Source organism: Heteronotia binoei, chromosome 8, assembly GCF_032191835.1.
Source record: "Heteronotia binoei isolate CCM8104 ecotype False Entrance Well chromosome 8, APGP_CSIRO_Hbin_v1, whole genome shotgun sequence".
Classification (NCBI taxonomy): domain Eukaryota; kingdom Metazoa; phylum Chordata; class Lepidosauria; order Squamata; family Gekkonidae; genus Heteronotia; species Heteronotia binoei.
In genome coordinates, this window is record NC_083230.1 from 33,386,679 (window position 1) to 33,412,799 (window position 26,121).

The 26,121-nt window shown below is 44.2% G+C and overlaps 1 protein-coding gene and 1 non-coding gene across 2 annotated transcripts in view; both read left to right on the forward strand.

Moving 5' to 3' along the window:
• The window catches only part of PPP1R3A (protein phosphatase 1 regulatory subunit 3A), a 41,588-nt gene that overhangs the window by 9,919 nt on the left and 5,548 nt on the right, over positions 1–26,121 (forward strand). The window lies entirely within an intron of this gene.
• On the forward strand, positions 10,299–10,373 carry TRNAT-UGU (transfer RNA threonine (anticodon UGU)). The gene has a single exon. It is a non-coding gene; the product is annotated as a tRNA-Thr (tRNA).

A 26,121-nucleotide genomic window follows, 5' to 3' on the forward strand; every position in this document is an offset into this window, starting at 1 on the left:
TATGTGCGAAGGAGCCACATATAGCTCCTGAGCCACAGTTTGGCCATCTCTGAGCTAAATTCATGATTTCAAATCCACTGAAACTTTGTCATAATGGATCATGTGCACTTCGCAACTAACTGAAATCCCTTTGCTTTTGATATGACACAGTCATTACTTACTTTAGTTGACCTTAGTAAATACTTATCTCACAGGGCAGTCCTAAGCAGAATTACATTCTTCTAAAGCCATTGACTTCTTCTGAATTAAAAGGTTGTAACTCTGTTTAGGATTGCCCTGTAAGTTTATAGACATTTACAAAAATACAGGTCATGCTCTGAACTCCAATGTTAGGACTGGATATGAAGTGAAATTAATAATTTTTTAAAAAGAGTTTAAGAGTTTTAAAAGAGTCTTCTGAAGTCCCCATTTCCTTCAGGCTCCCTTGAAAATGGTTTGTAATGGGAGTTAAGAATGACTGGGTATGATCACCGTATGTTCTCTATACACTACCTAGCCTTGTCATATCAATCAACAGAAGTCCTGTTTTGATGTTGTGACTCTCTTGCATCAACAGAATCCATGATTCTTTATTTTTGTGACATTTTCTATTCTTTGATCTAAATATTTCCATTAAAATATACCCATTTTCTGTGTTATTCTTACATCTATAAATAACCATGATAACAAGCATATATGTATAAATGGTCCATTATGTGTATGGATACTGTATAAATTGTATATTGAAAAGTGCAATGTTTGCCAATAATATAAATGAATTTATGAAACCAACAGTAAAAAGTAGAAAATGAAAACAAATAATGAAAATGTAACTAAATATAAAAAGAAGCCCAGAGTAGTATCAATATCATGATGTTTCAAGGTAACCATGGTTCCTTAAAATCTTAAGAAGCTGTATCAGTCTGACTTGTTAACCAAATAAACACCTAATAAAGTGGCAATTCTACATGCTTTTCATAATTAACATTCAGAGCTGGTGCAGCCAGCTTCAGAGCTAATTTGTTTTTAAAAATACTTTATCATTTTATAGTAGAAATATGCAGGAATACAATGGATACAAAACATTGAAGGATAAAATATAAAATACCCTTTCTCTGTTTTCATTATTAAGGCAAAGTTTATTAATTCTGGTTTCTCTTCAGATTGCATAAATCTTTCACTTCAGAGCTAATTGATTGATTGGTGGTGGGACACAAATTAGCAGGTGCTGTTAAGTGAGGAGAAAAACTAAGACCGATTTGGCATGCTGCTATTCTGCAGCAAGCGGAAACCGCTTGTCAGCATATCCCGCTTGCTGTGGAATAGTGGCTTGTCAACTCGCAGCTCTGGGGCAAATTGTGCAAAAACAGATCGAAGCCCCAGTAGCAAAAGGGTTCTCCACCCCGGAACAAGCGTAGTGCGAAATCGGTCTAAGATTTGATTAGTTAAGAATGGGGTCGTTTTGTAGAAAAAAAGGTGGTGGAGCTCATCCAGGGATTGTTATGCAGCTGCACCTACTATTCAATGGACAAGGTGGGAAGGAGGAGGTGGAACTGTTAGAAAGGTTCAGGAGCTGTGCTTCTGTGAGCTCCCGCTGAATCCGAGGCCTAGTTAAGACCAACAAAGTAAAATTGCACCTCCCAAAGTTTTAACAACTAGAGGTTTTTTGGGAAGGGAGAGGTCTCAAAGAGCATTAGGAATCATGGTCAGGTGAGTTCCAGGCAGTGTGAGTACTCTTTAAATCCCCTCAGTTTGAAATCCCTGCCTCCTCTCTCAGGCCTTCTCAGGCCGGTCAGTTACACCTAGCCCCCAGAAAGGGGCAGGCTCAGGATTCACACTGTTGTTGCTACTTGGCTCCCAGCCAACCAGGCAGTCAGTCATTACCCCTCCCCTTGCCCCTTCCCACCTGCAGGCCTGCAAACTGGACCTGCAGGTAAGTCAGAGTTCCAGCATCTTTAATTTAATTAAAGGATCTCAGGTTGCTGGTTGAGAATGGTGTAACTCTGCTTAGCGTAAGGCAGTTTCACAGGTTCATATAATCCAAAATGCTGACCCCCTGGGACTTCAGTCCAGATATGCATATATTTACAGATTAGTAATATTCTATATTTTAGACATTAGTAGAATTATGGATATATTTTTATTTTCTTGTGAAGATGTCTGCATTTGTTTATTTGGTATTTATCTGTAGCACAACTTTTTTTGGGATAAATTTTCTAGACTGATGTGATTTTGAAACCTCAGCAATTCCCTGTGTGTGTGTCTTAATGCCTGAGTAGCATTATTGGCAGATAGGATTGGGCAAGGTGGTATGAGTTAATATAAAGCCGCTTCATATTTTCATATACACTGGGGGATTGTGGATGGGCCTTATTTTCAGGGCAAGAAAGAGTTGCACAGAGTATTTTCAAAGTTTAAGTGGCATGTGGAAAAACCATAATAGATGTTTCTATGGCTTCATCCGTGGATGTGACAAAGGCCAGGATTGGCTCTTTTCTTTAGGGGAGAAGGCAGTAGGCACCAGAAAACATGCTAGTGGGCACCACAGGCCTATTGACACTATGTCCAGGCAGCGGGCATCCCTTGCCAGCTACTATTCCATCAGTTGGCCTCCCTTGTTGTGACATCATGCTCTACCCTTGTGCTATCTTTTTTATTATTACCATCATTTTATTTTTGGGGCGATAACTGTTTTATTCTGTAAAATGTGCCCTTCCTGCCTGTGATGCACCTTATTTGTTTTTCTATTGTTCTTTGTTTTGTTAATTTTATTGCATTGTTTTTTAGTTCTAAATTGTAGGTTTTTATGTTTATGTTGTGATCCGCCCTGAGTCCATTTACGGGAAAGGGCAGAATATAAGTCTACTAAATGAATAAATAAATAAATGTGATTGGAATTTACAAATAAGGGTGGGTGTGTGTGTGTTGCATGTGACAAAGGGACACCATCATAGGTGTATTTTAACACCAGAACAGGGCAGCACAAAATACAAAGACGTGTTTGCAGGAATGTCCATAAGTATGGAACACACAGGCTCCAGCACAGAAACCAGGGCCTGACATTCTTTCCCATGCATTCCAGTTTTACACTGTATATAAGTTACTTCCTCCCTAGTCTGGTTATCATATTTTGACTCCCCTCGCCTGTGCATGGTCTTAGTTGAGGAAACCAACCACTGAATGTATAGGGGTATGTCAGGCTAAAAGCATGTTACAATTTGATTTTTATGCAGTACAGCTTGAGGAACATGCTAATAGTGGATTGATTTGTGTATGTGTCTGTAAATGCTATGCTGGTGAAAGAAATGCCTTTGAAAGTTATTCTCTCTTACCAGGGACTCTTGGGAAATGTGCTGAAATTTTCTAATATAAAAGTCTTTGCATAGCGAACAAACGTCATTTTCCAGGATTCTTTGGGAGAAACCATGACAGTCAACCTGGTACAAAATGTGTGTATACTTGTAATGTATATTACTTTTTATTACTCTCTGATGAAGCACTTCCTTTAAGGCTAATTTCCAAATTACAGGTTGCAACCTGTAACTTATTTTCTTATGCAAATGGACCTCTAATGTGGACAGTGTAACATTCAGTCATTTTTTGGAGTTCCCCATATAAAAGAAGTCTGCAGTTCAGTGTCAGAGCTCCTGGGTTCAGTCCTCGAGAGCCACTTTAGTGCAGTGGTTAACAGCATGGACTCTAATCCTGGAGAACCAGGTTTGATTCCCCACTCTTCCACATGAAGCCAGTTGGGTGATCTTGGGTCAGTCACAGTTCTCTCAGAGTCTGTTCTTTCAAGAGCAGTTCTCTCAGAGCTCTCTCAGCCCCACCTACCTCACAGGGTGTCTTGTGGGGAGAGAAAGAGAAGGAGATTGTAAATCGCTGAGACTCTGAGTGAAGGACAGAGTATAAATCCAATCTCTTCTTCTGTTCTTCTTCTTCAACTCTCCAGTTAAATAGATCAGGTAGCAGACCAACCTCTGCTTGAGATCCTGGTAAGCCCCTGCCATTCCAAACAGACTGTACTGATACCTTGATATACCAGCGGTCTGACTCAGTATAAGGCAACTTCATGTGCTCAAGTTGCTACATTCTGTTCTGATAGTATCTGGCTTATACTTGACATAGGAGCATAAGATGAGTCCTGCTGGATCAGATTGTGAACTTATTCAAGCATTCTGTTTCATGCAGTAGCCAACCACTTGCTCTGGAGGGCCAACAAACAGGGTGCAGAAGCCAAGTCCTGTCTCTGATATTGCTTTTTAGCACTGGTATTCCGAGGTTTATTGCCCCTGAATGTGGAGGATCAGCATGCTGTTGCTGTCTTTCATATCATAGGTAGAGGTAAAGGGTTTACAAACCTGGAACATATGCTATGATCGTGAAGAGGGGAGAATAATGAATGTGGGTTACCACTTAATGGATTTCATTTTAGAGTTTGACTTTCAGCAACTGGTTTCACATTTTAACTCAGGTTACACACTGTCTGTACGGCAGAATGCCATTTAAACAATTTGCATGCATATTTCCACTAGCAATAGCAATGGGACAAAGATTTATATTGGTTACAGTAAAATGCCCTACATGACCAGTTGCTAACATTACAGGAATGAGCAACTGTGGACTGTTACGGCACAATGCTCCAAAGAAGCTACCACTATCTGCCTTGCTAAGACTTCATCCCAAACAGAGTAGATCTCATAAACTCTAAAGACATAATCCAGTGGGAAGTTTTCTTGCCTTGTTGAAATTAAAAGGAGTTATGCAAGAGCTTAGTAGCGATGCCCTTTCCACCTGCCCTGCTTTCCACACTTCCAAGACATCCCTTCACTGTTACAGTTATAAATAATTAACCAAGTGGGCCTTGTTGAATTCATTTACTGTGTTTGTCTCTCCACTCTGATTTGGGGGAGGGACAATGTAGTTGCTACCACAATTTAAATGGACTAATATACTTGTAACAAGGTATCCTGTCCATCACTTCCATTGCATTTCGTTTTAGCTTTTGTTTCACTGATTTCCATGTGTTTCTGGCACATATCAAATTACTCCTGGCGTCCAAGTCTGAGGCTTTTACTGTTTCCCCCCTTTTCTACTATTACAATTTATATTGATTTTACAGATATGAGTTGTTCAGGGATGGGCATAGCCCTGGCTTTACTGCTAGCTCATGTCCGACCTCTGGAGCCCTGCCCAAGGGAAAAGCAACCTAGAGGGGCCATGCCAACAGCAGCTCCAGACTACAGATGCCAAGTCCCTCTGGACAGCCAGTGGGGGATGGTAGGTGAACTTACTGGGAGCTGGGAGTTTCTTTGCAAATTTCAGCAATATGCTCATGTGACTTCTAATGTGACCCAGAAGTGACGTAGCACATCAGGGATGTTGGGGCAGTGCTCTGGATTTGGGGCAAAACCTCTATGATAGAATTACTTTCTACCACAGAGTTTTTGCTCAAAAACCAAAGTGTTGCCCCAGTGTTCCGATGCTAAAATTGGGTACTCTTTTGGGGGTAATTCCCGACCACCAGCAAGCTGATGCATGGTGGAGAGGCTGGGCTTGGCAGCGGGGGCCCATGCCTCCATTGGAAGGGGGTCCTTGAATCTCTACCTCAGTCACTGCAGATGGCAGGGGCTTAGCAGGGGTTCTAGAGGACCAGACCACCAGCAGAGGAGGTGGTGGTGGTGTGGCAGTGCATCTTACAAGAAGAATTGGGCAGGCAGTGTGCAAAGCAAGCTGGGAATTGCCACTCTGGTAGGCCTCCTAGGACAGCCAACCAGGGAAAGGGAGGACGAAGTCAACTTAATGCCACAGCAGGCCAGGGAGGAATGAGAGGTTCTTGCTCCTAGGCCAGGGGGAGAACAGGTCCAGGGAACTGTGAGGAACCAGGTGGTGCAACACCCTCCTCATCCCATTCTGAGGTCTGGGGGAGTCTATTCCATTGCAAGGCAGGATGGCTCAAGGATAACAGGAATGGAGAGAGAACAGCCCCACATCAGTGAATAAACAGTACACCCCAATAAGAACCTACTTCCTTGTTATACTGATTCCATACACCAAACCAAAGCAAAATAGAGAAATCCAGATGGCTGCAAAGAGAAACAGCTAATTAAAGAGAAAAGAGAGAAATTGAAATGAGCTAACAGAGTGGGGTGAGAAGGGGGGAGAAAAGACATGGCAACAGTAGAGCTACTGATATCACCTTAACCACCCCTGCTATTGGGATAAATCTCCATAGCTTAGCAAAGTATATTGGAGAGGAAATTATTTTGGGTTGTTTGCCACTGTTTATGTAGATAGGAGAAGGCCACATCTTGCGCTGTCACCTTTTAAAACAGACTTCTCAGACTGCTGGCAAATTTGTGCTGAGATCTGATATGATGGGACTCACCTGGGCCATACAAGTCAGGTAGGCTTGGTCTAGACTCTACAGGATACAATTTACCACATTCCAAATGATGACATGATATCTGTTGTTGCAAGTATTAATCGTTTTAAAAGTGTTATCTGCATTGCATGGTGTAAAGCAGAGGTGCTGAACTCATTTGTTACAAGGCAAATCGATCTGATATCGATGCCACTTTGTCGGGCCAGGCCATGTGTGCCATAAAATGTAACATGAGGTATCGGAGATATAAATTTTATAAAGAAGATTTCAGATGTTGAATGGCAATAGCAGGCATGATTGGATTAGGTGTGATATGCAGAAGGGTAGTAGGTGTGGAGATATCAGAATTGCTAATGAGACAGGAAACCTAAGTCTCAATTTGGTACAGGAGGATTCAGTCCAGGAGAATGCAAAGAATAAATGGAAATAAGCCTGAACAAGTGAGCAGTGACTCACAAAAACCCAAACCCTACCGCAAATTTTGTTAGTCTTTAAGCTGCTACTGGACTCCTACTATTATTACTGCTATTGGAAGCTACAACATTCAAAAACCAGCGTGGGGGCATTTTAACCTTCCAGGACATTCAGTTGCTGACCTAAGAGTAGCAGTTTTCTTACAAAGGAATTTTCTTGCAAAGGAATTTAGAGAGACTGCTAAATTGCTCAAGACAATGCATCCTCTTGGACTGAAATGAGCCCTAGGTTTCTTCTCTCGTTACCAATGCCTGCTATTGTCATTTAGTGTCTGAAATCACTTCAGTCTCCAAGATACAAGGACAGATGGACCCAAATTCTAGCTGTATCTGACGAAGTGAACACTGATTCATGAAAGCTCATGCCCTGCCACAATTTTTGTTAGTCGTTAAGGGATCCTTAACAGGTGGGATCCTGTTGAGTCAGCCTATTGCTCAGCTGCACCGCTCACCTCGTGCATTCACTCCAGAGCTCTAATCACTCGTAGCGACATGCATTGCGGCTGGGATCATGGCTGTTGCTCCAGGACACCAACTACCGGAGTTCAACCCTACCAGGACGGACCTGTGGGAGTCATGGGGGGACCAGCTCAAGTATTACATCACAGCAGTCGCCAGGCAATGGCCATGCACCAGGCAACAGCATCCACAGCTTCTGACACATTGGATGTGGAGGAAGCACATCAGCTCCACCATGTGGCCCACCGCAGAAACTGGCCAGGGGCCCAACCACGGGCCACCAAGAAGCAAGCCTCTGGAAAGTGCACAAGCTGCGGGGACCCACACTAGCACCATGACTGGCTGTTCCGGAATGCAAACTGCTGGAACTGTGGGAAAATTGGCCACACTGCTCAAGCATGCTGGGCCAAGTCCAACCAGAGGCGCCAGTCGACACGCTATGACTCAACTGAAGCACACACCACAGCATCAACCAGCATCCAGGTACTGAACTTGCCCCAGGACACCCCCAATAAAATTAAGGTATTGGTGCTTATCAACGGTGCCCCCTGCCTGATGGAGCTGGACTCGGCTTCCTCCATCTCCGTAATCTCGGAATAAAGCTTTGTTGGTCTTAAAATCTATTGATGATATGGAAGAATTTGGCTGGTCTGATGGGCAGAAGATGAGTATTTTGAATGAAACATTGTAGTTTCTAATGATACATTGGCAGAGAGGTGATTTGACAGTGATATACAAGAAGGAGTTATATTTTTTGTTTGCAGCAAAGATCTATTCATAGCCTCTGTTTTTAAAATTCTTTTCCCCTGGTCCCCCCCCCCCGCCAAATTTTTGTTGGATTACAAAATTTTCAGTTGGGACATAGGGTCTTACGGCTTTTCTTTCACTATTATTATTTTTTGTTGTTGTTTGTGGTTTTTGCTGTTTCACATATGATACAAAAAGTTGGATGGCTTATAAGTACCTGGCTGGAGCTTAATATTTTTCTTTTTCTTTTTTACTTTTGCCTTCTTTGCTGGATTATAAAGACAATTTTTGGAAGCTTGCTGTTGGGCTTTGATTTTTGTTTTTTTGTTTGGTGTTTTTGCTTTTTTATTTTTTTTACCTTTTAAACCTTGTTTATTTGTGGATTAAATTTTGCCTATTTGTGAATTACAGTGGTTGGAGAGGAGAGAATTCATCAACTGGATATTTGTAATTGGGAGCACAACTCTCAAAGTCTGGTTTTGGATTATCTGGAATAGATTCGCCTGGACTAGTTTGGATCGAATTTTAGAACGCTCTAATAAGATACTGTCAGTCTGAGCTGGACCTTTGCTTTGCTGTTTGTCATAGCTGAATGGTTGTTATTGTTAAAAGATACTGTTTAGTTTTTGGCTTATCATTGTTTGGTGTTTTTTTAGACTGCTGATACAAGCTGGGAAGTGGTGTTCCCAAACAAACTAGTGCAGATTTCCAAAACATTGATTTATCAGAGAAAAGGTTGTGGATTTAATTAAATCCATACTGCTTTAAGATAGATACCTGCTAATATACCAGATGAAGGAAAATGCAAGCAAGGTATATGGCTGCTGGATTTAAGGAGGCTCAAAAAAAGGGAAAAAAGAGAGAATAGAGAAGGCAGAGCCCTGACCCCATCGCCTAGCCTCCCATCTGGCACAGCAAAGCTGACTGCTGCAACGGGGCAAGGAGAGATGAAAGAAATGCAAAATGCTTTATTGGCAGCTATTGCACAACTGACTGACAAGGTAGACAATATAGGAGAACAAGTGAAAGAAATTAAACAAGAGCTTCAAGAGAACAGAAAACAAACAGCAGAGACCAATAAAGCATTGAAGGCTCTAGATGCTCAAGTGGTGGATAATACACAAAAGGTAGAACAGTTGGGAAAAGAACAGAAAGTATATGATACGCGAGTTATCCAGTTGGAGATGGACAGAGCAGCTTTTATGTTGAGGTTTCAAAATGTATCAGAGGACATATCTGAAGATCTGGATGAGCTCCAGAAAATCCTTAGCGAAGCTCTTGCAGAAATCCTAAAGTGACTCTGGAGATAATGCAAGAAGAATATGACCACGTTAAGCGTGTGCCATCAAGTTTTACGAGGAGGTGAAAGGATGATAGGAACCTTCTACCATTTATGGTGGACGTGTTATATAGCAAGGAGATACTGGATAGTAATTCACAGAATGTTAAAAGAAATACTTAAGGTAAATATCACCTTTAAACCAGAAACTATGCTACTTCCGTTTGTTAGAGGGGTTGTCCCCCGTGAAGATGAATATATTACTGTATACATTCTGACTGCGGCAAGAATTCTATATGCTAAATTTTGGAGGTCTAAGGTAGTCCCACAAAAGGAAGAGGTAATTCAGAAGATTCTTCAAGTAGTGGAAATGGACATTTTAGCCAATTTGGTTAAAGGAATGTCGAAAAGTGAAGCGAAACAGAAATGGGAGAAAGTGTATAACTGGATGGATAAAAATTGAATGTCACTTATTATGAGCTATAGTTCTTGTTATAATTATTTAGATAAGTGATGGATATTAAATTTTGATGGCGGGTTTTAAACCACAGTTCACCTCCTCTTGTAAGCAATTGTGTGGTATAGGATGATGTTAATCCTTTGTTTCTCGTTTTTTTTATTGTATCGGAATTTCTTTCTGTTTGATATGTATCAGTTACAGGATTGGAAATATAAATAAAAATTATTAGTAAGTTAAAAAAAAAAGTTTTACGAGGAGGAATGAACTACCCAGTGAAATCCATTAGAAGAGAACTAGAGACAACATCTTGAGACAAACAAGAGATAAGCAGTGGTGATAGCAGGAAATACGGTAAAAATTAAAGGAACCCAAATGAGAAGATGGAGGTTAAATACTCAGATTTTAAAAGATAAAAACTTTCTTCAAGAATCGAAGATAGAAATGGAAGCTTTTTTAAAACAGAATACAACTCATGATGTAAAGATGCAAGTTGTCTGGGATACAGCCAAAGCATGGGGAGGGATGGTGGCTCAGTGGTAGAGCATCTGCTTTGTAAGCAGAAGGTCCCAGGTTCAATTCCCGGCATCTCCAACTAAAAAGGGTCCAGGCAAATAGGTGTGAAAAACCTTAGCTTGAGACGCTGGAGAGCCGCTGCCAGTCTGAGTAGACAATACTGACTTTGATGGACCGAGGGTCTGATTCAGTATAAGGCAGCTTCATATGTTCATATGTTCATACTTCAGGGGGTTGGCATTTAGTTTTAATGCTAAAAAAAAGAAGGAAATATCTGAAAACTTTCAAAAGTTAATGAAGCAAGCAGAAAAAGTTGAAAAGGACTTAAAAGCACAACCCACAAAACAGGAATCTCAAAATAAAATAAAAAAATACATCAATTGAATTTACTTCTTGTGGAAGAAGTGGAGAAAAAGTTGAAATTTGCCAGGCAAAATTATTTTGATCATGCCAACAAACTGAACAGATGGGTAGCATATAGATTGAGAAAGGAGAGTGCAAAAAAATAATAATAATAACAGTATTGAGGGCTGAAAATTATAAAGAGAAATTTAAAAGGAAGGAGATATGCCAAATCGTGGAACAATTCTATAAAACGCTATATGAAAATAAACAAGTCCCAAATGAGGATCTAGAAAAGTATCTTAAACAGAATAATCTTACCAAATTTACAGAGGAACAACAGAAAATTATGAATGAACCAATAACGATCAGAGCACACTAATTTATGCAGTAGCTCACAACTTTAATGCCAGTACCTCACAATGTAGAATTTTTGCTCACAGGACTCTGCAGTTTAGAGGGAACATTGCTGCATTCACCTCCTGGGAATTCCGGGAGTTCTTGAACCAGTACTTCATCTGGCACATATGGTCTGCCCCGTTCCACCCGGCAACCAACTGACCATTCCAACCTTTGTTGTGCATGGTCCACACAACAAAGGAGGCACTAGGCCGCATCATTTATGGGGATTGGGGCCACCACCTGGCTGCCTTCCTTTTTGGGAACAGGACTACCCCAAACCCCATGACTGGCTGCAGCCTGGTGGAACTGTTAATGGGCAGGCGCTTGATCACGCAACTGGAAAGATTACACCCTGACCGAGCACCTGACCTCCGCAACTTGCCCGAGCCCCAGGAAGCTTCAAGGGGGTTCTTCCCGGGGGACCCGGTCTACACAAAGAACTTTTCTAGTGGACCAGAATGGGTACCAGTCTATGTGCTAAGGGTCACTGGGTCCCACTTGTACGAAGTATCAACGGAGGGAGGCCAGCTCCTCTGTCAGCACATAGATCAGCTGCATCGCTGAACCTTGCCAGATGAACTGGGAGAGCCCAAGGTAATGCGGAGCGGGGAGGGCATTGGGCTGCCGCACCGCTGACCTTGGTTTTTCCAACATCAGAACCGGACAGAGAATTAGGCCCGTTTTCCCCAGTAGGGCAGAGTGAGGGGACTCCATTTCCTCAGCAAATGCTGGGCATTTCCTTTCTGCCCTCGCCCCACAGGGAGGAACCGGCAGCACCTATAGTAATTCCTGCAGACCCTGTTTCCCTGGTCGAACTTCAGCAGTCCCAAACGGAGCGGCGACTGCCAGCATACCTTAACGACTATGTGCATTGAACTAGGGCAGGGGGAGGAGTGTTGTGTCCTGCATTTTGGTCCCTGAATTTCCAACACAGTGCGACTACGTGAAATACATTTGCTACGTGCTGCGGGAAACTGCGGTCCACCTGACTGTAAGGGACTGATGTTGACTGCCATTAAGATCTGTGGTGCGAGCTTTAACAGGGCAGGATTGGACTGGGCAGGGGAGTGGGTTGTTCTGGGTGATTGTATATAAGCGAGGACCCGGCCCTGCCATATTGTCTTTGTAATGTGCTCTACAATAAAGTATGTTTGCTGTTGAACATCTCTGAACCCAATACATTACATGTTCTATCTCTGTCCATTTCCACACAACATGCACCAGCTGCATGTGATACTGTGATGTGAAGATGTAATACCCACCCATCTTGCTGAGATGGCACATTCTAAATAGCTCTGCTAATCTGGTCTAGTAGAAAACAAGTAGTTTCTCAAGGAATCCAATATATCTCACCACGTTTTAGAAAGATATGTGGTCACGTTGCTAAGAATATCTGAAATATAGGACAAAGTGATGCGGTGGATCCAACCATCCTCCAAGTAGATCTAAGTCTTCCAACCTAAATGGTTCATCCTCCAATGGGAGAGCCTCTTAATTTGAAGAAGTCTCTTTAGATCAGAGGAAGGCTTCAGATTTAAGCCAGCAGTAAAGGTGGGGTATACATATTTTAATGCATACATACATACATAAATAACAAACTTTACTTAGTGAAGTTGTTATCTTCCACTGGCTCAATTTCCATTATAAACAGTTTTTAAATTAAAAATCAAATTCTGAATGAAATGAAAAATTCAGGGTGACTTAAAAGTATGCAGTAGTCTTTCACCAACAGATGCTGAAAATAAGAGGTATCATTACTTTGTTTGCGTATTTGTCTACTTTGTCTACAGTTTATTGATTATATATTGCATTTATGGGAAATGATTAGCATTTAAGATCTATTCTGAATTAATTATGGTTTAAATAGAGGTCACTTACTGTGGAAACAATGAGACTTGTCTGAAATGAATGGTGTGAATATGAAATTGAAATACATTTGCTACTAAATACTGAAAAGAGGATTCTGACCTTCAGGGGAAGAGAGAACTGGTGACCTGATACTTGCATCCTGTGGTACAGCTATGAGTGCTTGCTCAGTGTTAAACTGCTATGTTTACAGGCAGACAAGGTATGACACAGTGTAATGTCTTCATGATTTGGAAAGGCTTCTCTGCTTATCCTATTCCCCTTCGCCTTTCCAGAACTGTAGGGCCAAACTCAAATGAATGGGTTGGTATAGTGCTGCATTCTGATATTTTAGCAGCATATTCCTAGAGACTAGAAACACCTTGCAAATATATAAATATATATTTGGGGAGGGACGGTGGCTCAGTGGTAGAGCATCTGCTTGGTAAGCAGAAGGTCCCAGGTTCAATCCCTGGCATCTCCAAAAAAGGGTCCAGGCAAATAGGTGTGAAAAATCTCAGCTTGAGACCCTGGAGAGCCGCTGCCAGTCTGAGAAGACAATACTGACTTTGATGGACTGAGGGTCTGATTCAGTATAAGGCAGCTTCATATGTTCAAATATGAACATTTAAATTCTTCATCAAATCTGACCTCCTCCCAATAAAAGCCTTTTTGACTATGTGCATACATAACTTTAGAAAGATCAATGAAATTCATGAAAAAAAATTGATAAAATATGATTCCTCCAATTCTTAGTGGCCACTTATTTACTCTGGACTAGAAATGTTTGTTGACATGGTCTCACCAGTAAGAATTATGCATTCTTACAATTTCTCACAACATATGTATTTGCATATGTCAACCCTTTTGTAGTAAACCTTCTTTTGTGATCAGTCCTGCAATATTACATGTCACCTAGAGAAAATATGTAAGTGATATCCATAGGCAATTAGTGTATCCCATGACGCTGTATACTTATGAGGTATTGAATGAGGCCTACTGGAAACTGAAGTGAATTCAGCAGAAGGTAGTATGTATACAAATTCTTGGTAAATTGGGCTAGGTAAGGGTAAATGAGGCTGGACAAGACCTGGGGCAATGCCCAGTATAAAGTACAAACCCCCATTGTGAAACAGCCCTCCTGAGTGTCCAAGTATTAATCCTAATAGTAAGGTTTAGCATAAAAAGGCAGTTCTTGAAGCTAGAATACTAGTAGAAAAATATACTTGTTTTTCCACAAGCAAATATTGTTAAACAACACAGACACTCTTTAAATAGTAAAGATCTTTGTTGACAGTGACTATTCCATTGCAAATATAATATATTAGTGTGCTGAGGAAAGAAGTGGAAGATAGATTATAAATAGAAAGGTGGTGACAGGTCATATGTAGGTTGTTGAGCCAAGTTTAAATTTAACAACCTGCTGCAGAATAATTTTGGAGAATTATATCAGTTTGCAGGCAAGGCTTTTGAATAAAAGATGGGAAAGATTTATAATTTATTATAACATCAGAATCTTTCATGATGGTGACACAAATATTTGCTCAAAAGATGACAAACACAAAGGAGGAAATAGAATGCATTCAATTTATAATATAGTGGTTTCCAGGGGTCATTTTGTAGAAAAATAGGTGGTGGAGCTTGCCCAGGGATTGTTATGCAGTTGCACCTACTATTCAGTGGACAAGGTGGGAAGGATGAGGTGGAACTCTCTGAAAGATTCAGGAGCTGTGCTCCTGTGAGCTCCCGCTGAATTCAAGGCCTGGTTCAATGCAAGAAGAAGATTTATACCCCGCCCTTCTCCCTGCATCAGAGACTCAAAGCGGCTTACAATTTCCTATGTCTTCTCCCCGCATAACAGACACTCTGTGAGGTGGGTGGGTCTGAGAGGGCTCTCACAGCAGCTGCCCTTTCAAGGATAAGTCCTGCGATAGCTATGGCTGACCCAAGGCCATTCCAGCAGGTGCAAGTGGAGGAGTGGGGAATCAAACCCAGTTCTCCCAGATAAGAGTACACACACTTAACCACTACACCAACTGGCTCACAAGGAGGAGAAACGGTTGCAGTGATCATAGCGCTCTTTATTAGTTGCAGCATGATAAAGGCTGAACTAGAAGACTGCTCAACTGGGCCAGCGGGGCCAACCATATAAGTTCAAGGTTCCCGTGCTAGGATGCTAGTGGAGAGCCAGTTTGGTGTAGTGGTTAAGTGTGCGGACTTTTATCTGGGAGAACCGGGTTTGATTCCCCTCTCCTCCACTTGCACCTGCTAGCATGGCCTTGGGTCAGCCATAGCTCTGGCAGAGGTTGTCCTTGAAAGGGCAGCTGCTGTGAGAGCCCTCTCCAGCCCCACCCACCTCACAGGGTGTCTGTTGTGGGGGAGGAAGGTAAAGGAGATTGTGAGCTGCTCTGAGACTCTTTGGAGTGGAGAGCAGGATATAAATCCAATATCTTCTTCTTCTTCAAGCCAGCAAGGGGTCTGTGATTGGAGCTGGGCAGCAGGGACTTGGATCCTACTGCCCATTGTTCCTGAGTCCCCAAGCTCAGTCCTAAGGCTCCAATGAGCCAGGCAGGAACATGGGTAACAGCATCATTAGTCCACATACACAACAGTCTGCAAGCCCTAACATGCATAGTACAGGAGGTAGGCGGGCTTGCGGTGCTCTCACGTAGACCACCTGAGGGCCGGAGTGGGTGAAGGAGCGGTCGTGATTTCTGGCACAGTGAGTGGAGGGGCCAGCAATGCTGGAGTCTCATTTGGTGTCGCAGCCTCCTTGGTTGCTGCTGACTTGACCAGTGGTGCTGGCACCGGGTACTCAGATTTTGTCAGCTTGGTCAGTTGAAGTGGCAGAGCATCCAGCTGGTCCGTGGGGCTGTAATCGTCACTCTCGTTCTCTGGGATGGTGTGGAATCTCAGTTGGTTGATGTGCCACCGGAGGGTGAATCTTCCTTTGGTGGTCACCTTGTAAGAGACCAACCCTAAAACTTTTGCCACCATGCCCGGAATCCAGGCCAGGCCACCCCAAAGTTTTTAGCATAGACCGGTTCTCCCAGAGCAAATCTGCAGGGGGGCTGGATCATGTCTAGGAACTCTTGCAGGTCAAGGGCTTGGTCTGGGTGCAACTGGTCCAAGAGGGTGGACAGCTGCTGGCCCATTAGGAGTTGCTCTGGGCTGTGGCCTGTGGCAGTGCAGGGAATGGCATGCTGGCACAAGAGAAACTCTGCAAGACAGGCCTCCCAGTTCTAATGGATGATGTGGTGGTGCGATTCCTTGGTTGTCTACACCATCTGTTCTACCTGGGCATTCGTGGCCAGGTGGAAGGGCGTGGACCTGATGTGCCTTATCAGGTTCCAAGCAGAAAAGTCCTGGAACTCACCCGACATAAAAGCAGTCCCATTGTCGGAAACAAGAGTGCATAGTGAAAACCCAGCGGAGGGCTCTGATGGTGACTCTGGAGGAAGTAGATGCCTTGGGGACTACTTCTAGCCACTTCAAGTATGAGTCCACTATGAGGAAGAAGGTCTGTCCCTGAAAGGGCCCCGCAAAGTCCAAATGCAAGCGGGAACCTGGATTGTGGGTGGACTCCCAATGTTGTATTGGGGCGCACGGGGGGCCATTTGGATCTCCTGGCAGGGCTGGCACTGGGCGACCCAGGACTCGATTGCGTTATTGATCCCAGGCCACCAAACACAGCTGCGGGCAAGTGCCTTCATGTGCACTATTCCTGGATGAGTCTCGTGCAGTGCGGTTAGGACTCGCTGATGTAACTCTGGGGGCACCACCACCCTACTACCCCACAACAGGCACCCCTTATAGACTGAAGGTTTGTCCTGGCAAGACGCATAAGCAGTAAAATCCAGGCCCACCCAACTGGTGGGCCATCCCCTCCACACCCAGTCCAAAACACAAGAGAGGATCCTGTTTTTTGAAGACTGGCGGGTGATATCCTTAGCATGCAAGTGGCAGTCTGGGAGGGATTCAAACAAAAGGATTTGGTGAGCCAAGGCCAGATCTGGGTCTCCCGACAGGAATGGCAGGTTGCTCAGAGTGTCTGTGTGACCCATCACCTTCCCTAGCTGGTACTTGTGGTCATGCTGGTACCTAGCCAGGAAGATAGACCAGAGGAGAACATGGGGCAAGAGCATCTGGGGTGTCTGGTGGTTGGAGGCGAAAGGCCCAGCAGCAGCTTGTGATCAGTCAGGATCGTGAAAGGCTGGCCATAGAGGTAGTAGTGGAATTTTTTAACCCCTGTGACTATGGCCAGCCCCTCCTTATCTATCTGTAAGTAGCTGCGCTCTGCCAGCTGTAGAGTCCGTGAATAATAGGCCATCGGGACCTTGTGGCCGTCTGGTAGCTGATGGGCCATTAGGTTCTGAAAAATCTCTGGGGCCACACTGATCCTGAATTGGAGGTGTTTGACTCTGAAAGCGCCCCTGTGAGTCACGATTGTTTGAGCCTCGGCCATGACATCGTTCACTGGAAGTTGCTGGTATGCGGAAGAAATTGGCTAGGTCTGGCCTTAAGCTTTATGGGCTGCACGGTGGGGTTGAGCTGCAAGGATATGAGGTGCCCCGTGTACATTCCCAGAGTCCCATCAAAGATGGATGGGAACTCCTCACAGACCCTTCGAAAGTCTGTGCCAGGGGGACCTGGTGGATGCCTGTCATGTGGATCCCTAAGGGATCAAACCATGACTGGCCAAATAAGTTAGAGAGGGCCCCAGCAATTACTAGTAATGGCAGGGTTTCCTTGTTCTGTCCATACTTAACCCTGAAAAATCCTACTCTCTTGATGGCAACTCCCTGTTTCTGGAAATCCTGAACAATTACTGGGGAGGGGTACAAGCGGGGTCCCCCCCGGGCACAGTTGTTTCAGGGTCTGGGCCAAAATTACGATGAAGGTGGCCCCCAAATCTATCTCCATCTTACATGGAGTGCCCTCTGTGAACACAGTAGTCTTTAGTTTATCCGGCTAGGGCATGGATAACTGGCATACCTGGGTGGCGACTGCGGTGAGGGAGTATAGTTCCTCGACTTGAGTGGCCTCATTGCGCCAGCCATATTGCTGCCAGGCTGTTCCTCCTGAAGTAGGGCAGGTAGATTTGGACCTGCAAACTTGCGCCAAATGGCTCGTCTTCCCGCACTGGTGGCAGACAACTTCCCTAAATTTCCACAAGCAGTGCTCTTGGGGTTCCCTGCAGCTGGCACAAACTCGGGCAGGCACAGTCTCTGTCACACGTGGTGGCGGGTGTCTCGGGGCCGCGTGGTGCAGCTTGAGTGTGTCATCGCCATTGGAGTCCTCAGAAGCTAACAATGGGGTAGCCTCATGCATGGTGGTCAAGGGTCAATCCTTCTGGGATTTCTCACAGGCCGTAGCCTCCCGGACTACCTTCTTGAGGGTGGCGTTCTTCTGGCCCATAGTTTCTGCTGCAACTTTTCCTCCTGAAGTCCAAAAACAAAACAGTCAAGCAGAGCCTCTTCCAGGCTTGGAATCTCGCATTGCAGAGCCAGCTTGCATAGAGCAGCAATTTAGTCCCTGGCTGGCTCATTGCGCTGCTGGCTCCGTTTGAAGAAGTAGAAATGACGAGTCAGGCGGGTGGGTTTAGGTGCAAGGTGGTTTATCAGCACCTTGATGAACTGCTCGAAGGATGCATCTTTGAGCAAGGTGGGCACTATGAGGCCTTGGGTGAGCTCCAGTGTGGCGATTCCACAGGCGCTGAGTAGCAGTGCCTTCTTAGTTCCCTCGATATCCTGGAATTCTACTTAGTATTGGAGTCATTCCACCCATGACTCCCACTGCTCAGGGTGTGTGCGGTAGTATTCAGGAAACAGTCCTGGAGTGGTAGCCATTCCGGTCAGTGGTGGCAATGTGATGCACAGGGCTGGAACTTGAAGGCAGTGATGCACAGTGTGGTGCCAGTTGCTGGGATTCGCTCACCAGGACCCCAGCTTCATTGTCACTATAATATAGTGGGTTCAATGCAAGGAGGAGACACGGTTGCAGTGATCATAGCTCTCTTTATTAGTTGCAGCATGGTAACGGCTGAACTAGAAGACTGCTCAACTGGGCCAATGGGGCCAACTATGTACAGTTCAAGGTTCCTGTGCATTGGATCATTCAAACCAGCAGGGGGCCTGTGATTGAAGCTGGGCAGCAGAGATTTGAATCCTACTGCCCATTGTTCCTGTGTCCCCAAGCTCAGTCCTAAAGGCTCCAATAAGCCAGACAGGAACATGGGTAACAGCATCATTAGTCCACATACACAACATAATAATATAGGGCATCATCTTCCAGAGAAATCTCCTGCATGTGAACAGTTGAAATAAATGTAGTTCTGGTTCATTGCTGTGAAACTTTCAGAGGACCCATTCCCACTGGATTGTGCATATTGTTGGGAGAAAAATAGAAATGGCCAACTGTAGGGACAAAATGGGAAACAAAAGTCACCTAGTCCATGTTTCTTCCCTAAACAGGGATATTTTCAAATCCAAGCACTCCTGAAGGGCTTGGCTCTGTTAGGATCCCTCCTGGGCAGACTTAGACCCAGGAGTGGATTCTTCAGCTGAGGATAAAGATGCAAACCATGGACTGGATGTGGTCAAAAAGCTGATAGAAGGAACAGCCAGTGCAGATGCAATGAGTAGCTGCCTACAGGCACCTTGAAAAGGATTGCCATGTATATTGCTGATTCTCATTGCCATGTGATGATGTTAGTAGTGAATCTTACAGTAGGAATCTTATAGGACTAAAGCAGGAAACCCCCACGTTTAGGTTGCACCCAACAATCTCAATCAAAGTAAGCACTTGATACTAAACCCCCCCTCCCAAAAACCCCACCGGCCTATTATTTATCGATATGTCACCCAAGAATATCCAGAATGAGGAAGAGAATACATTAGAGAGTCTAAGACCATCTGAATTCATATTTCATCTTTAAAATATTTTCTCAAATGGCATAGCTTTTGAGCTCAACACAGGACTGCTGAGAGTCACTATGGCCCCCCAAACAAAGATTTGACCTGCCCACCCCATAGGACCATGATCCAAACCAGATTCATAACAAAACAAATCATTTGGCTGACTGTTACCATGCATTTATAATAATAGAAGGATCCACATGTCCATCAACCTGTTCATTTGAGGCAGGCATAATTCAACGGAAAATTAAACTAAGAATCTCAAAAATGGCCACCAGCTTCAGGATAATCATGGGAGTTCCAGGGAAAAACTGAAAGGAATTGGAATATCTTGGCCCAGGTTATCCCTCCAAGCTCCCCCCCACTCCCACCTCAGCATGCTATTTGCAATGGAAGCTAAACTTGTGTAGTGGTTAAACTGTCATACTAGGATCTGGGAAACCCAGGTTTGAATCCCCACTCTGCCATGAAAGCCTGATGGGTGACATTGGGCCCATCCCTCAGTCTTAGCATAGCCTACCTCACAGGGTTGTTCTGAGAGTAAAATGGAGGAGATAAAACAATGCAAGCCACTGGGGGGGTAGAAATTAGAAGTAGGGATAGATGAATGGCAGATAATGAAAGGAAAAGAGCAAAATGTAGGACAAAAGTGTGGAAAAGAGACAAATGAAGGAAAAGACAATGAAAAAGTTTTTTAAAACTTTAATTTTAATTTTGCTACCACACAGTAACAGGGATGATCCTTTGCAAGATCTGCCTGAGCAGGAGCTGGATGGAACTAAAGGAAAAAGGAAACCATAGACTGCTGAAGATAATGACCTTGTCATAGGGTTGCTGACCTCAGATGGCACCTAGAGATCTCCCTCTATTACAATTGATCTTCAGACAATCAAAATAACTTTTCTTGAAGAAAATGGCTGTTTTGGAGAGTAAACTCTATAGCAGGGGTGGCCAGCGGTAGCTCTCCAGATGTTTTTTGCCTACAACTCCCATCAGCTCCAGCCAACATGGCCAAAGGCTGGGGCTGATGGGAGTTGTAGGCAAAAAACATCTGGAGAGCTACCGTTGGCCACCCCTCTTCTATAGCATTATACCCTCCTGAGGTTCCTCCCCTTCCCAAAGCCCAGGCTTCACCCCCAAATCTCCAGGTATTTTCCAACCCAGAGCTGGTAATCGTACCTTGCTATGAGGCTACAGCCAAGCAAGGTCTGTAGTTCGTCATAGCTGGTCTTACATTGCTCTAATGCTGTCTTGGCTGATAGGTTTAATAGAATCTGATCAGCAAACAAATTTTCTTCAGCCTCATTGTAAATTCTGCTAAAAGACCCAGCTGGCACTCTGAGTGCTTTTTACTGTGCTCGGCCTTTCCTGTGCCCCTAATAGATTTTTTAAAAATACATGAATGCTCCATAATGCTGGCCTCAGGGTCCCCCAGCTGACTTGGACCCAGTTAATTTTGTCTCCTCAAACCCCACCCCCCTTGACAGCCTTGGTTCCACAAAACTTTTACTGCCTGTTAAAAAAGTTACATACGGTTTGTGAGCTTTAGGCCTCCAACCTGCAAAGACATCATCTGACTCAATCAGAGACCTATTGGCTGCTTACAGATGGGCGTTTAAAGCCACCCTGGGGATGCCAGGCAAATGGATCTAAAAAACACATCTACACGCGCACACCTGCCTGCCATTCCCATCCTGCCCCTGAGCTGTCCCCAACTTACAAGGAGCCAGCTCAAAAAAACACTACTTTGAAAGTGGTGCCTTTTCACTGTGGCACCTATGAGGTGCCTTCCTGGCTGTCTGGACAGGCAGGGAAGTGGCTGGAGAGTGCCTGGGGAGCTGCAGATGGGGTACGCCAGCACCCTAGATGCTCCCCTGGGCATCCGTGGCCCGTACCTCTTCCACAGGCCGTTGGGTGCTCCTGTTCCATTCAGCTCACTGGGTTGGCTTGATGCCACCCTGAGCCAGCCAGATGTTAGTGGCCATCTTTTGATTCTTTGGAGCCAACATATCAAACATTCTCTGCCTAGTCTAGTTTTCTTTTTTTTTCACCTTTTAATAGGAAGGACAAGTACAGTGTTACTTCAAATGAACATTCTCAAGATGTAGCATAGCAGGCTATCTCAAGACGTGAAAACAAGCATTTGAGACCTGAATGTCTCAATAATAAAAAGAGACAATATATATGGTTCTTGACAAGTGGAGTGCCTCAAAGATCTGTCTTGGGACCTGTTTTGTTCAACAACATCTTTATAAATGATTTGGATGAAGGAGTAGAGGGAACGCTTATTAAATTTGCCAATGATACTAAATTGGGAGGGGTTGCAAATACAGTAGAAGACAGAAACAGGATACAGGATAACCTTGACAGGCTGGAAAACTGGGCTAAAACCAATAAATTCAATTTTAACAGGGATAAATGTAAAGTTCTGCATTTGGGTAGGAAAAATCCAATGCATGGTTATAGAATGGGGGAGACTTGTCTTAGCAGTAGTATGTGGGAAAAGGATCTAGGGGTCTTAGTAAATCATACGCTGAACATGAGTGAACAGTGTGATGCAGTGGCTAAAAAGGCAAATGCAATTTTGGACTGTATCAATAGAAGTATAGTGTCCAGATCATGTGAAATGATGGTATCGCTTTACTCTGCTCTTGTAAGACCTCACCTGGAGTATTGTGTTCCGTTTTGGGCACCACATTTTAAGAAGGATATAGACAAGCTGGAACAAGTCCAGAGGAGGACGATGAAGATGATGAGGGGTCTGGAGACCAAGTCCTATGAGGAAAGGTTGAAGGAGCTGGGGATTTTTAGCCTGGAGAGGAGGTGGCTGAGAGGTGATATGATCACCATCTTCAAGTATTTGAAGGGCTGTCATATAGAGGATAGTGTGGAATTGTTTTCTGTGGCCCCAGAAGGTAGGACCAGAACCAATGGGTTAAAATTAAATCAAAAGAGTTTTTGGCTCAACATTAGGAAGAACTTCCTGACCGTTAGAGCGATTCCTCAGTGGAACAGGCTTCCTCGGGAGGTGGTGGGCTCTCCTTCCTTGGACAGAGGCTAGATGGCCATCTGACAGCAATGAAGATTCTGTGAATTTAGGGGAAGGTATTTGTGAGTGAGGAAGACCTAAAGTGAGAAGGACCTAAAGAACCTCTTGTTGAGGGTGAAAGAGGAGAGCACAAAAGTAGGCTTGAAACTCAACATCAAAAAAACTAAGATCATGGCATTTGGGTCAAATGGCAAATAGAAGGGGAAGACATGGAAATAGTGATAGACTTCACATTTCTGGGATCCAAGATCACTGCAGATGGTGACTGTAGCCATGAAATTAAAAGACGTTTGCTCCTTAGGAGGACAGCTATGGCGAACCTGGGAAGTATGATAAAAAGTAGAGACATCAACAAAAGTCTGTTGTCAAAGCGATGGTATTCCCAGTAGTAATGTATGGCTGTGAGAGCTGGACCATAAGGAAGGCCGAGCGCAGAAGAATAGATGCTTTTGAGCTGTGGTGCTGGAGAAGACTCTTGAGAGTCCCTTGGACTGCAAGAAGATCAAATTAGTCAGTCCTAAGGGAAATCAACGCAGACTGTTCCCTGGAAGGTCAGATGCTGAAGCTGAAGCTCAAATACTTTAGCCACCAAATGAGAAAGGAGCACTCACTGGAGAAGATCCTGATGCTGGAAAAGACAGAAGGCAAAAGAAGAAGGGGACTGCAAAAGATGAGATGGCTGGACAGCGTTACTGATTTAACAAACATGAATTTGAGCAGATTTTGGAGGATGGTAGAAGACAGGAGGGCCTAGCGTGACTTTGTCCATGGGGTTGCAAAGAGTCGGACTCGACTGTGCGACTGAACAACAACGAAATGTGTGAGTTTCCTGAATTGTGCAGGGGGGTTGAACTAGATGACCCTGGAGGTCCCTTCCAACTCTATGATTCTATGATTCTTGTGTCTCCAGCTTTTAGGTGGGAAGGAGTAGTTCTGCTGGCATGTATCCAGCACCACCCCCCCAGCATAATAAATCCATACTCACACCAGATTCAGATAATTTGTGGAATAAAATGGCCACAAATTTATTGGTTACAGCTGTAAGAACTATTGACACAACATGGCGCCCATGGATCTAGAACATTACCTGGCCTATGCCAGTTGATGTACATCATCACACCCAGCCAGTCAGCTTGGGTGGAGAACTGTGGGATGGCAGGTTGCAGGAGCCCACACAGACAACTGCCCTTCAGTGGTCTCTCCTGCCATCTGCTTGTGAGGGCAAATGCTGTCAGTCCTTGAGCAGGCTTGTTCCCATAAGCCTTAAGTGGGTCCCTGTATCCAGGAAACAGCATGCAGCCTGATTTCTGTAAATGGATCTGACCCCATGATGTTACCGCCAAAAGCTGTGACTAGGAATAAAGCAGAGAAAACAGCAGCAAACAACATCACTTGGCTAACAATGGCTGTTTCTGCTCCTTTGTTTCCTTTGCTTTCACTGTGCATCACAATCAGGAGTCCCCCCCCCCCCCACTTCTGCATTCCCATATGTATCCCAATTGCATTTTGTTTTTCTTTCTGAATTGATTCCCCTTCAGCTCTGAGCCCACTTTCAGTCTGCTTCCCGCCCGGGGCTTTTCAGAGTCCGTTTGTGATTATTTATCCTTTTAGTTCACTTCCAAGCCTTTAAAAGCATACACATTTCCCTGGACTTTTCCTCCCTCCTCTCCTCTCAAGCCAGTTGGTCTCTCCTTATTGGTCACTTTTGCACTTTACATTTCTTTTGAAATAGAAGATTAGGAAAATAATTGCCTTTGTCTGACTTGTTTGCAGGAATAGCCAGTTAGCTAGCTTGGTTGGTTAAAATACAGTGATATTAACAAGGTTGTTAGTTTGATCCCCCTTTTGGACAATTTTGTAAAAATAAAAGGGGGGGGGGGTTTCTTGTAAATTGGCTCTCACCACAAAAATTTTAAACACGTGGATAATGCTGTGGAACCTGATCTGGGGCAGCAGCAGCCTGTTTAAAAAATAATGTCTGGTCCATCTCGCCATCTGGTTTTCCCTTTTGTCATCTCATTTCCAAATAACAATGGGGGGACCCAGGCTGCAAAGCATTGACATCTCCATCTCCCACCTCATGAACCTTCTCCACCAAGTGGCCTCCCCACTGCCTCTCTGGCCAAGTGGTCTGCATCTCCTCTTACTAAACCTTTAAAACAGTCCCTGCCAATGATTTTTTCTTTCCAGCCATCCCGTATTAGCATTAAACGCCTGACTACTGATAAAGGGTTGGGTGGGGAGAACACTAATGGCGACCCCACAGTAAATTCAGCTGTAAGAATCTCCTATATCAAAAGACACGGCCAGTGCAAAACTAACCAATCAGGAGAGACCAACCCCACAATACTACCCGGGTTTTCTCACTGGTATACAGAATATATACCTCACAATTCCCAATAGAAATTGGAGAGAGAGAAAAAGATGCAGAGCACTGGCACAGCATTTGACGTAAACTCCAACCAACTTGACTTCAGTGAAAATCAGAAGTAAGTTGTGTATGCAGAAAGGGCAGAGACTATGAACTACCATCAAATCACAGTGTCCCAAACCACTACATACTTTACACACTGCAGTGTCATAAGGGCTAATCTATAGGGTGGGTGGGCAAACTGCATGATGGGGGCAGGAGGCAAGTGGCCAGCTCTCCTTGCCCCCAAACAGCCCATCCCCAGGCACCCTGGGATCCTGCGACTGGTCCCCGGTGGGAGGGGGAAGGACCAATTTCCCTGCCGCTCTGTGCCCTGCCCCAAGCCTCCAGCCAACTCTCCTCCCATGCCTGGCACCATAAAAGTCAGGCCCTTCCCACATCTGTTAAGTCCCCAGCATCAGGATGTGCATACCAATAGGAGAACAGAGGAAATGTAATTGCTCTAGCAGTATGTGTGAAGGTGACTCAAAAATGGGACAAAAGTGAATCAAAATAATGTGATGAAGAGACAAATAGCCTCAAGGATATCCTAGGTTCAATAAGCAATACAAGGAATGGGATGATTGATTGCACTGATGTTCTAATTCTCTGTCTTCAAACCCAATCAAGGTACTTATTGGTTGAAGATATGGAGAAGGTTAGGTTACTCTTGACAACTTTCAGCATTGTCCTAGGGTGACACTTTGAGACACTCATCCACATGACAAAACTCACATTTAATGATACATTTATGCAAAATTTCTAATCACTTATTTTGCATCATTAACTTTGATGTTATTAGGCTTAGAGCTAAAAGGATTTCCAACTATGATTTTGGAAAGTATCACCAAGTTTCCTTTC